This window comes from Heterodontus francisci, chromosome 3 (genome assembly GCF_036365525.1).
Source record: "Heterodontus francisci isolate sHetFra1 chromosome 3, sHetFra1.hap1, whole genome shotgun sequence".
Taxonomy (NCBI): domain Eukaryota; kingdom Metazoa; phylum Chordata; class Chondrichthyes; order Heterodontiformes; family Heterodontidae; genus Heterodontus; species Heterodontus francisci.
In genome coordinates this window covers 11,507,786-11,520,905 of record NC_090373.1, presented here as the reverse complement: position 1 = coordinate 11,520,905, position 13,120 = coordinate 11,507,786, and the positions used below count along the sequence as shown (strand labels likewise).

Genomic DNA, 13,120 nt, shown 5'->3' with positions numbered 1-13,120 from the left:
TGGAAAGATGGATAGGAATGAGACTGGGAGCACCGGATAGATTTCTAACTGACAATGGAGGAGAATTTACCAATGATGAGTTCCGGAGTATGTGTGAAAATATGAATATTGTAGCAATGCACACAGCAGCAGAAGGTCCTTTTAGTAATGGGATTTCTGAGAGAAATCACACCGTGATTGATGAAATGCTCCAAAAATGTTTAGCTGACCAACCAAATTGTAAATTGGTGACTGTTCTGGAGTGGGCAGTACATGTGAAAAACACGCTTCAAATGATTGGGGGTTACAGCCCCTATCAATTAGTTTATAGCAGGAATCCAAAAATACCTTCCGTAATGTGGGATCACCCCCGGCTTTAGAGAGGACTACAATTAGTTCAATTTTTGCGGAACATTTGAATGCCATGCAGGCAGGGAGAAGAGCATTTATTAAGGTGGATGTTTCAGGGGAAAAAAATCAGGAGAGCTTTGAGATATTGGATCAGGCCATCAGAAAAGAATTTTAATATCAGGGACATGGTGTATTACAAAAGAGAAGGGCAGAAAGAATGGAGAAGCCCAGGAAAAGTTATAGACACTGATGGTAAAATGGTTATTTTGCAACGTGGCAACCAAACCATAAGAGTACATTCCTCACAGTTTATTGCAACTGATTATACATTGACAGAATTTGAACAAATGATGGACACTGGTGCTGCACCACGTACTTTGCATGCACATATGTCATAACTTTACAAACAACAGATTGTAGCAGATAATGGGCTAACTGAGAGTGGACCAAGTGATAGTGAGGATCCAGATAAGGCCATTTATCCCAAAGGTCAACTACTGAAAGTTGGGACTAGAGTGACATTTCTGCCAGAAGGGGCTAGTAATTGGAGGGAAGCCACCATTATGGGAAGGGCAGGAAAGGCCACAGGGAAATACAAACATTAACTGAATGTACAAGACAAAGGACAGGATATCAGACCAATGGATTGGCAGAAGGAAGAAAAAATGTGGAAGGCCAGAAAACGTAGTGTAAGTTCAGACAGTGGGCCTGAAGATGATCAAAGTCCAAGGAAAAGGTCACAAACTTGTGAAAAGAAGTCTGGTTGTAGCGGAAACAGGTTGAGTAATAGCAGTCCAGAAAGGGATAGGAACTCTAGTAGGGGACGTGGTTTCGCAAGAGCAAGGATCAGACAGCAGGCAAGGAGTGCCACAAGAAGTAGAAGCCCTTTCAATGGAGAAGATCTAGTGGCTACTGACAAGTTAGATAGTAAGTTGGTAAACGATGCAAAACATAAAGAGCTTGACAGTTGGAGAGAGTTTGGCGTATACACAGAGGTGCCAGATAGAGGACAACCAGCATTGTCCCAAAGATGGATCAGTACAGAGAAAGTACTTCCCGATGGTACATATAAAGATAAGGCCAGACTTGTAGCTCAGGGATTTGAGGAATGACTAGGCAACTAGGAAGTTAGAATGGACTCCCCAACAGCAGGAAATGCAAGTTTGAGGATTTTCCCAGCCCTTTCAGTGACAAATTCATGGGAATGTAAGTCCATTGCAATCAAAACTCCATTTTTGCAAGGGGAGAAATTTCAAAGGGAAGTATATTTAAAGCCTCCAAAAGAAGCTGGCGATATAGAAGGGAAATTCTGGAAGCTAAACAAGTGTGTTTATGGGCTAAACGATGCATCCTGGGTGTGGTATTTTCCAGTTAGATCCATCCTACTAAAATCTGATTGTATTCAGCTAAAAGCGGATCTAGCAATGTTTTATTAGTACCATGAACAAAAACTAGCAGGCATTTTCTTGATACACTTGGATGATTTTCTGTGGGGAGGATCTGTGGCATTTGAGAAATTTGTGGTAGATAAAGTTCTACGGGAATTTAAAATTGGAAGTTGGGCTTCCTGAGCTTTTAAATATATAGGGTTGAATATTAGGCAGACTAAGTTGGGTGTAACCCTAAATCAACAGTCTTATCTAGAAAATGTTAATAGGATCCTCACAAAAGGAAGACTCGGCAACCAAGGAAGAAACAGACCAGATAAAGAGCTTAATTGGACAATTAAACGCTGTGTTCGAATATGCTGAAACATGCTACTGTTGGGGAAGTGCTGAAAGCAAATAAAACATTGAAGAGATTGAGTTTTGACAAATGTACATTCAAGTTTCCAGCATTGGATGACCCAGAAGAAATGAAATTAGTAATTTTTAGTGACGCCTCACATGCTAATCTTCCCGATGGTTATTCGAGAACAGCAGGGTTCATTATATATTTGGTGGGACGAAATGATAAATGTTGTCCATTAGCATGGGAATCAAAGAAAATAAAAAGGATAGTTAAAAGCACCTTGGGTATGGGTATGTATTTATCGAGTATTTTAAAGGAACATAAGAGGCACTTGGAGAAAAAAGTTCCTACTGAATGTTATAGAGATAACCATTCGACAAAGTGTCACTGAAAAGAGGTTGAGGATTGATCTCGCGAGTATAATAGAGATGTTGGAAAGGAAAGATATTTCCAAAATAAAATGGGTCGATGCAGGTCATCAGTTGTCGGATTATTTTACAAAGAGAAGTGCTTGTTCAAAGAAATTGTTGGATGTCCTCGAAAAGGGCTGTCTTGTGGTATGATGAGTTTGGAAAACATGGACATTTTTTTATGTCAAGATTGCTTTATAATTCTTTAAACACCTTTTTTTTGTTTTTAAGAAAAGGAGAATATACAGTATGTTAATGGCTGGTGCTGTTGAAGTTTAATGGTATAATAATGTAAGATACAGAAAAATGTATCATTATTTTGTCTCTCTTCCTTTTCGTTTTATATATATGTATTTAATTTAAAGAAAAGCGGGGAATCTGTTCGTGTCTAATAAGTTCTATTAATGGATGTTAAATACCTAGTAGTTGAAGGTAATAAGGTGAACAGGTTTTAGGTGTTGATTGTACTCAGCTGTACATTTAAAGAACAGGCAGCCAGCACTGGCTGGGTGTTAGGAGTGGAGAGGTATGCTCTGTGGCAAACAAGGAACAGTCTCCACCAAAGCATCCTAGTCTCAGTGACTTCTTCACAAACAGGCTTGGAAGTTTCTCTAACACCTGACTACATGCTCCAGGGTTCTTGCCACGGGTGGACTGTTTGATGCAACATGCTGTGAAGTGTCTGGAGCAGTAGGACCTCTTCCTCCAGCTTCCTCATATTGGGAAAGATCTGAATGAAGAGAATAGAAGTAGGATTTACATTGTATTCAAAATCTTTGAAAACAGGTAAGATCATGAGATGTTTTAAGTGAATCATACAACTGCTTTGCAGATGTTGTTCCTGATGTCTGAACTTCAAAAAGGAATGAGATCATAATAAATGAAGGAAACTTGCTTGGTGGTGGCACCACACTTCAAAACTCTCCCATGCCAATGCCCTCTATAGATTCCTGACAATAAAATAGTGACAACTGTCCTTCTTAAACTCTGTCAGTTGGTTCAGGTTGGTCCACCATCTGTCCTGGTTCTTTTGCAATGATTATAAGCATCCTTGGCCTGTAAATAGAGCACATTCACCAAGGTGAGAGCAAGTGCCTGAAAGCAGCCCCTCTGTGCCTTGATTACCCCATCTCCAGACTTTCTTATTAGTTTGCATTGTGCTTTTCCTGCCAATAGTGTATGGTATTATTGTCTCCCACTACAGTTGCATCCCTCAGGTTCTGTTGCATGAAGGAGTGGTGTAAAAAGGGGGTCAATGCTTTGTACATGCTTTGCAGCTTACCTGCTGAGGTAGCAGAGGTTGGGCACTTACACTGGAGACATGCTATGTGCGAAGGGTGCCTTGATTTTTCTCCCACTGCCACTGAACTTTCTCCTCATTTGCTCACAGACTTGGGAGACTATAGTCACTCACTCAGCATCCTCCATCCTTACAGGTTACAGCAGGGATTTTACAGTTGGGTTCTCTTCGACATCAAACAGGGCCACCTTCCTTCACAGCATTTCTGGCAGTGCCATTTCCAAGGTGTAATTACTGTAGGCAGGGGTCTTTGGTGCTATGCTCATCACACGCATAATGCTTCTAAGTCACTTGTTCCCTTCACCTAACAATATCAAGGATGGACAACAGCCTGAGCTGCTGGTTTGTGACCTGCTGCAACAGGCGAGTGCAGTTGGCTTCATCAGACTCAAATATCAAAGCTTCAATACTTACTTCTTCACAATTGTTAACCTTTCTCCTTATGACCTACTTTAAAAAAGTCAAATTACCAGGCACAACAGACAATAACATTTGCTGAAGATCTCTCCATTGTGTCTACATGTCAGATGAGTTACACCAACCACACTGACAGTTATTTTGTTTGGTAAAGGATATCAGCTAACTGTGGAAGATTAATAGTGCTGACAATTGCTCCAAATGATGGAAATGTGCAACAGGAATCGACAGTAAAATAAGTGAAATGTCCTCATGAATCTGAGACTAAACAATGGTACATCAACTGAGGCAGATGAGACGCCAATGCTGTGTTCAACAACACATCAACTTGTATTTATATAGTGCCTTTAACATAGTAAAATGTCTCAGGGTGCTTCACAGGAGTGTTATCAGACAAAATTGCACATCCCTGGCTCTGTCTCTGTCTGTGTGTGTGTGTGTGTGTGTGTGTGTCTGACTGGCCGGCAACACTTGGAGGCAGGATCTCCTGCCACCAGGGGCAGAAGTTCCACCCGAGGCCAATTAAGAACCTGGGCCACATAAAATCACGGCATGGATTCCACGCCCAGCAAAGGCAGGCTCACCACCAGCTTTTTGGCCTGTGGGCGGGGCCTCTAACCCAACGTAAAATTCCAGCCATGGAGTAAGAAATTGACTCATTCCACTGAGGTTCATACTGTAATCCAGTGATAATAATGATACATTTCCATTAAAATACTTTGTACTGCTTATGTACAGGAAAGTTAAATTGGGCATTTTATAAACCTTAGGCATGTATGGTCCAGTTCCTAGGCACTGTGTTACAACAATAACTTATATAGTGCCTTTATCGTAATAAATTGTCCAAGGTGCTTTACAGGAGCATTATAAAACAAAGTATGACACCGAGCCACATAAGGAGATATTAGGTCAGATGACCAAAAGCTTGGTCAAAGAGTTAGGTTTTAAGGAGTGTCTTAAAGGAGGAAAGAGAGATGTAGGGAAGGTATTCCAGAGCTTGGGGCCTAGGCAACTGAAGGTGCCACCACCAATGGTGGAGCAATTAAGACCTGGGATGCACAAAAGGCCCAAATTAGAGGAGTGCAGATACCTCGGAGGGTTGTGGGGATGGAGGAGATTAGAGACAGGGAGGGGTGAGCCTATGAAGGGATTTGAAAACAAGGATGATCATTTTAAAATCAAGATGTTGCTTGACCGGGAGCCAATGAAGGCCAGTGAGCAGAGGGGTGATAGGGGAACCCAAATTGGTGCAAGTTAAGACACAGGCAGCAGGGTTTTGGATAACCTCAAGTTTACGGAGAGTAGAATGTGGGAGACCAGCCAGGAGTGCATTGGAATGGTCAAGTCTATAGGTAACAAATGAGAGTTTCAGCAGCAGATGAGATAAGACAGGGGTGAAATCGGGTGATGTTACAGAGGTGGAAGTCGGTGGCCTTAGTGAATACATGACTATGAGGTCAGAAGCTCATCTCTGGGTCAAATGTGACACTAAGGTTGTGAACAGACTGGCTTAATCTCAACTGTTGCCAGGGAGAGGAATAAGTGGCTGGAAACTGTGTAAAACCCCTCAGGCTGTAAGCACCAGAGAATGTTTTTTGGTATATAACACAAATACATTGTAAATATAACTTGAAATGGTATGGATAGTGAGGTACCTCTTGTAATATAGTAAAAGAAACTGATCTTTATTGCACTTCATGAAATGTCCAATTTGAATTGTTTTGTAATGTGTATTTACAAATTTTATGAATAAAGTATATTTATGGAAAAGAGGGATAGAGTCAGTAGCAAGGCAGCAGAGTTTAGAAAGGCGATCGAGAACAATGGCTTCAGTATTCCCGATATTTAATTGGAAGAAATTTCTGCTCATCCAGTACTAGATGTCAGATAAGCAGTCTGATAATTTAGCAACAGTGCAGGAATCCAGAGAGGGGGTGGTGAGGTGGAGCTGGGCATTGTCAGCGTTCATGTGAAAACTAAAGGTATGTTTTCGGATGATGTCACTGAGGGGCAGTATGTAGATGAGAAATAGGAGGGGGTCAAGGATAGATCCTTGGGGGACACCAGAGATAACAGTGCGGGAGCAGGAAGAGAAGCCATTGCAAGTGAATCTCTGGCTACAATTGTATAGATAAGAATGGAACCAGGCGAGAGCAGTTGCACTCAGCTGGATGATAGTGGAGAGGCATTGGAGGAGGATGGTGTGGTCAACCATGTCAAAGGCTGCAGGCATGTCGAGAAGGACAAGGAGGGAAAGTTTACCTTTGTCACAGTCACATAGGATGTCATTAGTGGCTTGAGTTGTTGCAGTACTGCGACGGGCATGAAACCTGATTGGCAGGATTCAAACATGGAGTTCAAATATGCTAGGAAAAAGGGGCAAAGGTGGGCCAGTTTCCCTTTGATTTATATAGACTGAATATTGGAATCTTGATATTTTTATTAACTACTGGGTTTCATTTAGCAGCTACTGTAATGTTACGACTTTAAATCCTGCAACTGCATGCAATTTCACCACTCACCATCAGAGAGCTGCCAATGAGATACACTTCCCATTGCCTGGAGTTCATTCCCAACATTAAAATTAGGCTGAGCCCAGAAATTCACAAAGGGTCAGCGTACTAGACGTCGGGGGATCAACATGCATATGACCTGACTTCCCATCAGACTTCAAAAGAAACTTCTTTACTTAGAGAGTGGTACAAATATGGAACTCTCCACTGCATGAAGTAATTGAGACGGATAGCATAGATTTATTTAAGGGAAAGCTAGATAAGTCCATGAGGGATAACGGATGAGAAGATTGTCCTGATAAGGTGAGATGAAGAGAGTTGGGAGGAAATTCATGTGGAGCATTAACTGTGACACAGACCTGTTGAAACGAATGACCTCTTTCTGTGCTGTACAATTGTATGTAACTTGCACCCAATGGAAAATACAAACTGTGGAGTACTGAAAATCGGCTCCCAGTTAGGGCTATCATCATTTATCATCACTTGTGCTTTTTTTTAATTGCTAAGCCGGTTTCCAATTAAATCGCTAATGTGCTGTAGTGTTTGCTTAACTCAGTGAGAGCGCTCTCGTCCCTGCCAGGACCTGGGCACCAATTCTGGGCTTACAATTCAGCATGGTGCTGAGGCAGTACTGCATCGTCCTTTTCAGGTGAATGTGAAAGATCCGACAGTACTATTTGAACTGGACCAGAGAAAGCATCTTGGGGAACATTTATATCTCATCCAACAATCAGGACCATATTAATACATTGGCCTAAAGGTCTCAAATAGGAGGCTGCCACCAGGGACTCCATAGTCACAGCTCAACAGTAATCTATCCATAAACTTAAACAGCACGCCCTGCTGGTTATGTTCATTCTGGCAGGCAGTGACTGGAATTGGAGCATTGAGGACCCCCTGTCTAAGGTGGGAAGGCGGGGTTGTTTAATTTCCAGACCGTGTTGGGAACCTCGTGCCTGTGCCCACGCATGGTGCCAGCAACAGGAAGACAATTGAAGGAAAAGTCTGACGCTGTCTACAGAGCAGAAAGCTCGGTAGAACCTTGGAAGATGCCAGATCAGGTCAAAACCGTCAGAGATGGGCGCTGCCGATGCAGGTAGGAAAGAACGGACGCCGCAAGATGGTGGCACCCTCTGAAGTGATTTTAAACGGTAAAAAGGGCCACAGCTGCCAGGTTGTCAACATGGAGGGGCAATACCTCTACTGAATAGCAAGTGGACGCAGCTGTGGCCCTATGGCTATGGCAGGTGCCGGGGGGGATTCTTAGCGGGATGGAGCACTTTCCCCCTCCCCCTCCCCCAACCACCCAATCTTCTGTCAGGAGGCCGCCTGGCTGTGTTTGGGCCTTAGTGTGGGGCACACACACTTACTGAAAAATTCCAGTCAGCTTCTGCTGAGTGGCCTTAATCGGCCCTTTTAATTCAGCCCCTCATGTCTATCATGGGCTAATTGATAGAGATTGATTGTATCATATGACTACGATAATGGCAGAAGGCAAACTAGATAGTGTTGGTGCAATCACAGGAATTGTGCTTTATTTTTTTCATCAGTGCAGCAGTTTTAACAGTGTCTCGGGTCACTGTGCAAAGTGCAAAAGCAACAGAAATTATATCTACCCAGCAGGATCAAGTTGCCAATTCCTGGCCTTGAACTATTATTTGCATGTGACTTTTTTATCTGTAATTAGAATTCTTAGTCCTACTTCTGTGAACGTAGTCGTAAGTAATCACGTGGCCAAACAGCAGATCAGAAATAGCACCAGGATTGCAAACCCATTGAGTAAATTAAGACTAAAATCCTCTGACTTCTGTATTGTTCGTTCAACCTCAAGGAAGGGGCCTTCACTGTTCCATTTAATGAACTAACCAGACAGATATAAAATCAGTGCTTCAGGTGCAATAGCTCACTATAATTTGAATTTGTGCTTGTTTCTTCTCATTGGTTCAACCTTTAAGCATCTATGCTATCCACTTCCAGCCTTGAGTAGCATCACATCCCAGCTTTTATTTAGGTCATTAGACGGGCAGCTCCCAAAATGCTGCAATTCTCGTTGCAGCATATTCTAATTATTTTTCAAGAAATTTTGGCATAAATTTCCAACTGGAGGATTTGGGAGCACAATGGTCGAATATATGGCATTCATACATACAAATTAGGAGCAGGAGTAGGCCACTCGGCCCCTCGAGCCTGCTCCGCCATTCAATAAGTTCATGGCTGAACTGATTACTCCACATTTCCACGATCCCCAATAACCTATCATCCCCTTGCTTATCAAGAATCTAATGCTGCCTTAAAAATATTCAAAGATTCTGTTTCCACTGCCTTTTGAGGAACAGAGTTCCAAAGAATCACGACCCTCTGAGAGAAAACATTTCTCCTCATCTCAGTCTTATGTAAGGGGCGACCCCTTATTTTTAAACAGTGACCCCTAGTTCTAGATTCGAGAAAGTTATTGGTGTGGATGAATTTTTCAATGATAATAATCACTTTAAGACCCTGCGGTTGCAGATTTGTGTTTGCAGGGCTGCCTATTGCTAGAATCCATTAAGTCGCAATCAGGACTAGCCCTGTCACTACAAATGTTCACGGAGTCATTCAATGGAGTATTCATAATAGCAAACCTATTGCCCTTGAGAGGAAGTACAGAGAGAATTAGCCAAGCATACAACAGTTTCAGTAAAAGAACTCACATTTATACAGTGCCTTTCACAACATCAGGGCATTCCAAAGTGCTTTACAGCCAATTAAGCACTTTTGAAGTGCAGTCACTTTTGTAATGTATGAAAAGCAGTGACCAATTTGCACACACCCAGCCCCCACAAAACCAGCAAGGTGATAATAACCAGCTAATCTGTTCTGGTGATGTTGGTTGAGGGTTAAATATTGGCCACGACAATGGTGAGAACTCCCCTGCTCTTCTTCGAAATACTGCCGTGGGATCTTTTACATCCACCTGAAAGAACAGACAGGGCCTAAGTTTAATGATCACCCAAAAGGCAGCACCTCCAACAGTGCAGCATGTCAGTAGTTTCAGCTGAAGTGTCAACCTAGATAATGCACTCGTCTCAGAGTGTAACCTGAACCCACACCCTTCTGACTCAGAGACCAGAGTACTACCGCTGAACCAAGGATGACACTAACAAGTATGGACTGTTATACTCCTGAAAGCCAGCTGGTGAAGGATAGAACTGGATCTAGTCTTCATGCACTTCTATAAGCATTTACAGAGATATGCATTACAAAAATGCACCGCCTCACCCAACAACTATCGTTTCATTTTGCTCCTTTTTACAGGAGCACAAATGAATCCCCAGTTAATGCCCACCACCTGCATACAATTAAATATAATTAACACTGGCCTCAAGGAGCTGGATTACACCTCCCATAGCATGTCATCTTTGGAGCCGATTAAAATGCATGTTTTGCCAGTAGATGCATTAGAGAGAAGGCATTTTATGTGATTTATCTATGAAGGAGGAACCCATAAATTACATATTAGAGACCTTGCATGAGATTTTAACTCATTCAAATCACAGCCACTTACAGAGTTAAAATCAGGCCCATTATTTGTATCACAGACTGCTGGCGTGAGCTACAGCTACTGGATATAGACATATCACTCAAGCTGAAAATAGAAACTGCAAATATGAGAAGCAGCAAGGCAAAGATAAAGAAGATGCACCAATGTAGAAGAGCAGTGTCCTGGGTGTCCCAACTATCTTCAGCTGCTTCATCAATGGCCTTCCCTCTGTCATAAGGTCAGAAGCGGGAATGTTCGCTGATGATTGCACAATGTTCAGTTCCATTCAAAACTGCTCAGATACTAAAGCAGTCCATGCTAGGATGCAGCAAGACCTGGGGCTGAATTTTATATGCCCACCGCCGATTTCATTGGCGTGGAGCGTGGAGCCGCCGCAATCTTTAGAGTGGAGGCTCATTTAAATAGCCAGGGCAGGCCATCACCTCCCCCCCCCTCCATGCGATCACGTGGAGGGGGCAGGCTGTGCAGGCGTTGAAGCCATTTTTAAAGGGCTGTTAGTCCTACTGGCATATTTAAATAGATTTAATTAAATTACGTACATTTTTTTGCCCCTCCCCTCCCCCAATACCAATTACATTTATTTGCCCTCCCCCGCAACAAACACTTACCTTTACCATCTGACCTTCCCCCCCCCCCCACCCCACAAACTGCATAAACTTTAAACTATAACCCTTCCCATCATCCCCTATACCCATGACATTTATTTGACCCCGTTCCCCCTTTCCCCCGCCCTGATAAACCTACCTCCCTCCCGTCTCCATCAGTGTAGCACCTCATTTCCCCAGATGGGGATCCGAAGACGCGGGAATGCCGGCCGCTGTGCTGAAAATCGGGACAACCCATCAGGAGGCAACGTAAGTTTAAATTAATTATTTTAAATGATTTGCAGATTAAAATTGTGGTCCTGTCGCCCAGCGGCGGGGAGGCTGCCACGATGCCTCGCTGCCACCAGGAGGAATGGGCTAGTCCCTTCTGGTGTCAAGGTCTGTGGCGGGCCTCATCCAGAGCCATCTTCAGGCAGGTTCTGGAGCAGTACAGCACACCAAGGAAGTAAGCTCAACAGCTAATTCAAAAGAGGGCAATGCCCGAACTACTTCCTCCAGTAGCGATAGAGTATGTGGAGAACTCGGCACAGGCACAAGCTCCATCCTACCACTCAACGAGCACCTTAGCTAACACTCAGGAGGAAACTCTCTGCCCCAGATCCTCAAGCCACTTGGAATATCATAGCAATGTTTGTGAATTTTATTTATTTAGTTTTATTTAGAGATATAGCACTGAAACAGGCCCTTCGGCCCACCGAGTCTGTGCCGACCATTAATTATCCATTTATACTAATCCCATATTCCTACCCCACCTTTCCTCAATTCCCCTACCACCTACCTATACTAGGGGCAATTTATAATGGCCAATTTACCGATCAACCTGCAAGTCTTTGGCTGTGGGAGGAAACCGGAGCACCCGGCGAAAACCCACGCAGTCACAGGGAGAACTTGTAAACTCCACACAGGAGGTACCCAGAATCGAACCAGGGTCGCTGGAGCTGTGAGGCTGCGATGCTAACCACTGCGCCACTGTGCTGCCCATCTGTGAAGATGGCATATCTTCAGCCAAACAAACAGGGAACCACATAGAAGCAGCAGAGACACAAATCAATGCAATTAAAAATCAAAACAGTAAATGGAACCTATGATACCAAATTGTCACACAAAAACTGGATGATCTCAGCACTCAGGGAACAAAAAATGGGGGAGGCCCAAGACACAGCTATATTCCTTCAAACTATGCTTGATCAGCTAATGGATCTCAAATATACAGGTTTCATTATTCAATGAGTACATCATACTCTCATCCCTTGGGTTAAACACAAACATAACCAGAGTCAATAATGGTGAAATTCTTGAACAACCAAAATAAGGAAACAGTCCTGCAGAAAGCCATGTCCAAATGCAAGAAAACCAATATTCCTGAGCTCCTGAACAAACAGAATAAAATCAGTAGAACTGAGGAGGTACTGTGCAGGAAAACAACACCTTTTCACCATTGAAGGCTTTTTATCCACACACAACATACCATGCTGTCCTTCATATCTTCATAAAGGTGCTGAATACTTCCTCTGGACTCAAGCTCTTTATTCCCCTTGTCCCCACTCTCACCATGGTCGCAGTAAAACCACGCCTCCCTGTTGGGGCATCAAAACCACAAGTCCAAACAGATTCAGAGCCCTGGGCTAATGTTCTCTGGAATTACCTGACCAGGAACCTGAACATTTACATTCATAGAACTACATCCCCAACATCTTCTCCCAGTACAGATCTACATGCTGAGATCATTGAGCTGTAGGATCTGCTGGTCAGCTAGTCATCAACAACTGACTCATCCAACTAGTCCGGCTCCATGCAAAGACAACATTGTGCACAATTAATGTCATGCACGAATACATTTCCAAATATAAAGAAACACACTAGAAAAACGTAATGTGATCTTCCTCCAGGCCTTCAGTGTAATGCAGTGGAAGGACATCAGGTGCACGAGGAAGAGCGCTATCAGTAGAAAGCTCACTGGGTACAGGAAGTTTGAGCTTTTGAGGCCTCAAAGGCAGCAGCCCCATTAAAGGGTCAGGTACAAGTCAAGCCCCATGTGGGAAATTGATTGCTCTAGCTGTATTTTTCTGTTATGGAGACTTGGTTTTAATACTCTCAGCTGCCTATGAATAATTGAGTGTTGTAATGCAAAATTTGAAGGCCTCTGTTGTTTCTATTAATTTTAGCACTGTGTATGTGTTGTAGTGCCATGAATTGGCAACTGCATCCCAAGCAGGAATTTAGGTGCCCAAACAGTCTCCCCAGAAGAAGTAGTAAAAGTGCAACAGCATGGT

The 13,120-nt window shown here is 43.1% G+C and overlaps 1 long non-coding RNA gene across 2 annotated transcripts in view; it reads right to left on the bottom strand.

Annotated features, from left to right (window-relative positions):
* Positions 1-287: 287 nt before the first annotated feature.
* Positions 288-13,120, bottom strand: part of LOC137354350 (uncharacterized) — a 75,925-nt gene continuing 63,092 nt past the window's right edge. The window contains exon 5 of one of the 2 annotated variants that reach the window (XR_010970386.1): positions 288-3,201. This is a non-coding gene — a long non-coding RNA (uncharacterized lncRNA). Of the gene's footprint in view, positions 3,202-9,392; positions 9,655-13,120 lie in introns of those variants that run through there. The other variant, XR_010970389.1, reaches the window with a different exon arrangement.